The sequence below is a fragment of the Cupressus sempervirens genome, chromosome 2, assembly GCF_028749045.1.
Source record: "Cupressus sempervirens isolate cs-2001-9-10 chromosome 2, ASM2874904v1, whole genome shotgun sequence".
NCBI classification, from domain to species: domain Eukaryota; kingdom Viridiplantae; phylum Streptophyta; class Pinopsida; order Cupressales; family Cupressaceae; genus Cupressus; species Cupressus sempervirens.
In genome coordinates this window covers 63926184-63930332 of record NC_143119.1, presented here as the reverse complement: position 1 = coordinate 63930332, position 4149 = coordinate 63926184, and the positions used below count along the sequence as shown (strand labels likewise).

At 30.0% G+C, this 4149-nt stretch overlaps 1 long non-coding RNA gene across 1 annotated transcript; it reads left to right on the top strand.

Annotated features, from left to right (window-relative positions):
* Window positions 1-2651: 2651 nt before the first annotated feature.
* On the top strand, window positions 2652-3125 carry LOC149571072 (uncharacterized). Its single transcript, XR_016358391.1, has 2 exons — window positions 2652-2884; window positions 2992-3125. It is a non-coding gene; the product is annotated as an uncharacterized LOC149571072 (long non-coding RNA).
* Window positions 3126-4149: the final 1024 nt, after the last annotated feature.

The window sequence follows — 4149 nt, the reverse complement described above, 5'->3', positions numbered from 1 at the left end:
TTCTTTGTATATTGCAAACAAAATGTAATATCATTGGTAATAGAGTACAATATTTTAGTCATGAAAATAAATGTGTCAAAATTAGTGAATTGGGCATGGAAGGAGTCAAAGATGTTCTATCATGGGAGGCTTAATTTCTAAATATTATAATTATAATTTAAAACTAAATCCAGAAATATTTTTTAATGTAAACTACACATGTAATTTACATTGTTATATAATTTGAAGTCATTTGAAAAATTAAAGTTTGGAAATAAATTTCATAAAAAGTATAAACTTTGATGAATTATTCGAATAGATGTCTTCATCAAAAGATGTTTCAAGCTCCAAATTAGGACACCTTTAGATAAGTCCATCCAAAATTCATCACTACTAGAAGATGTAAAGGTCGTGAAGTTGTGAATCAAAGCATACAACAAAAGAGAATTGACATTTTATGAGAATTTTCAAATAGTTTTTAAATTTAAGCTAATTTTAATAATAGAAAAGATAAATGGGAAATGAAGTGAAGATCCATTTTTATGCAATAGTGTCTTATTTTAGACTTAAGTGTGTTTCAACAAGTTTATTACGTTCCCAAATTAATCACGTTTAAATTCCAACAACTAATTCAATAATTAACATTTGAGGGAAGGTAGTGTAGCACACACATGTCTAAGTTTTGTCTTGACTAAACAATTAGGTAGTTAGACATGGAAGGTGGAAAAGATGTGTTGTTGAATTGAGATAGTTCTCTAAAGCTTATAATTTTTTTTAATTTTATAACTAGAGATAATGTTTACTTAATATGAACTACACTTATTACAATATTATTGAATTATAAGTCATCTCCAAAGTAATAATTTTATAACTAAGTTGTAGAGATGATGAAGATGTCTGCCTCTTTTTAATAGGTGTTTTCATCAAGTACATTTCAAAGTTCTATATTAGGTGGCCCTATAGAATAATTTATCCAAAATTTAGCCAAAAAGAATTAAATAATGAAACTAACCATATTAGTATTAGAGTGGGGTTGTCATTGCATAAAAAGGATGACATGCCAATGCCCAACACAACCATTAAAGTTATAGTACACAAGAGGTGGCTAGGCCCTTGTCACAAATTGTGAGGGAAGCACTAAAAATTTTGCCAACATTTTTCCCTCCACATTACCTGGAGGTTTGAGGATTCAAGCATGTGACCAAGCTATGATACCACTTATTAGTGTGAGGTTGTAATTATACCAAAAGACTAGTCTATGAATGCCTGATACAACCACTCAACTTATACTACATAGGAAGCAGTTAAGCCCCTTTCATGAACCTCACAAAGGACAATGGATATTCTGCCAATAATTCTTCTTAAGTATTTCTCATGTTCAAAGTCTAAACTAAGTGTCTCATTCTACTCCATACAATTCTATCACTTTTGGCATTCAAATATGTAAACACTATTCTTTATAGGGGGATTTCTTAAGTTCAACCATGTGTGATGTGTGACCTCCACTATAACTATAGTGATCAAAGATAAAGCTTAGCCATAGTAGGGTAGAGATTAAATTTGATTTCAAACTATACTACCTTAGGACTTGATGGAAATGATGATGTGCTCTTTAAATAAGTCTCTGAAGTGTAGATGTAATAATAGGATGTAAAAAATGACAAGATATATATTAAAACAGAAATTTCAATGCAAATGGTTGAAGCTTACTTTTCCATGACGTTCAAAGTTTGAATATATTTTCTCAATAATGCTTATTCAAATGAAGGTATAGTTGTTTCTATAAGTTAGAAATGATATATTTATATAGGGTTCACAAGGTGTTTCCAACTCTTCACATTTAGGATGATATGCAATAATCATATAAAAAATATGGATCTAATATGAAACTATGAAATGAAATTAATCAAAACAACTCATTTTTTATTTTGGGTCCTTATTTAAGGAACTCTGACACTAAGCATCCTATTCTGTTGAGAAAAGAAATAGAGAAAGATGTTTGCACAATAGAAGGTCCTTAAAACATAAGATTTCACAGTTCACTTAAACATCACACACTAATGACTAATTCCTAAGCTAAAAGTATTGAATAGTCAAAACTGACTATTGTTTTTCCAGCTTAATTTGATCCTTAGAGTGTGATGTTTAAGACTTACAAACATTTCATCACCAAATAAGATATTAGATTCGACAAAATAAAATTTCATCATAGAAGAAAACTACAGAGAAAAATAAGAATGAAGAAATAAAGAATGAAAAGCAAAACAACAACAGCAAAACTTAATTAAATTTCAACAATTAAAAATTAGTGATCCTCGGGCAGACACGTTCTAACTTGTAAACATCTTAAATGCAAAGAAATAAGGTCGTAATTGCAAAAATGGTCATACCCTCGTTCATTTTTCTCTTCCTTCTCTGTGAAGAGATTGAGAAGTAGTTGTAACAACCCATGTGGACAAAATATCAAATCTTGTAGGATACTCTTTGTCATACGCAATTGCATGTACGTAACGTGTGAAAAAAGAAATTGATAAACGGTGTATATGTAAGAAAAATTTATTCCCAGAAGCAACCGTGAAGGGACATTGCAATTTCATTGATTTGAATAGATTTCTTATAATGTTTTACTATAGGTAGTGTTACTTTTTCTTTATAAATAGGTCCTTCCTGATCTGTTTGTAACATTGAGTAGAACATCTTGCAGGAAACCAAGAATAAGAAGAGATATCAGAGGATAACATGGAATTCGAGAGTACTACAATTGAGCTGAAGAAAGTTCATCTTCTTCCTTCAAAACAAGACATGGAGCAATTGCTTAAGGATGTTCAAGGGTTTCATGAAGTTGTGAAGGTTGATGGGAGGAAAGTTATCGTCAAACACGATTCAGGATCCAAAGATCAGATTGGTATTAAATGTGTTTCCTTATTTAGCATTACTTTTGCATGATTATTATCCAAATCTTCATATGTCTATATTCTAACCATGTGGTGGATTGTTTTCTTATGTGTTCAGTTGATGAACTGAAGAAAACATACCCAGATGTTAAAGCTGAACGGACTGCAAAATATAAAAGCAAATAGGATGTTGCAGCGTCCTATGGAGTTCTTCTCTGAGTAATATTAATATATATAGAGAGTTATGAATCAGTATGTCGCTTCATAAACTATTATTTTCTGCGTGAAATGTCTAGCTTAGGCCCCGTTTGGTTGGGGAAGATGAATTTTTGACATAACCAGGTTATCTTATAACCAGGTTTTCGAAAACCTGGTTTTGTGGTTTGGAAAGCCAATGGTCCGTTTGGTTGACACGGAAGATGAATATATTGTGGACCCCACAATATTATTAAAAAAACTGTCATAAAATTCAAAACCTGGTTTTAATTTCGAATTCCACCTTTTTACTGGAAGAAATTTCTTCCAATTTTTGACCAAAATTGGAAGATGAAATTGAAAACCGGGTTATAATTTTAACCAACCAAACAACAAAGTTTTTTTGCAAAACCTGGTTTTGCCCCTGATAACCCGGTTTTGGCCCTCATCTTCCAGCAACCAAACGGGGCCTTAAAGAAAGAGCATCCCGGTGAGAACTTGTGTTTTGGGATGTACTTACATTTCTGAAATAATTCTCAGATATTTCTTTTAATTATATGGCTAGAAATAATACTGTCGTACAAGTAAGAAATTTAATATAAATCTATGAAAAGGTGTTTCTGATTTGTGAGTTAAATTGCCTGTGTCCATGCATAAATCAACAATTTCAAACTGAATGGTTGATATATGACCTGCTTTTTAAAAACTAATATAATTGTACCTATAATTTAAAATCTTCAGTGATATGTTTTTGAGTAACATTATTAGGATTTACAATTTAAAATGTTTACTGATATATCTTAATAGAGATTATAAAAAACCTTCTTTTATCTTAGCTTGGTATTATATGGTATGTTATTTAGATCTTTTATAAAGAATACATTTCATGAAACTTATATTTTGATTAGTCTTTGTTTGCCTATTTAACAGTAACTTAGTCATTATATTGTATTACATTTGAAATTCATTTAAACATATAACATTATTTTTATAATACAAACTAAACTTATTTAAAGCTATGAAAACTAATAACAAACTAATTATATAAAAAAAATTCAAAATAATAAATTATTAATAGTAA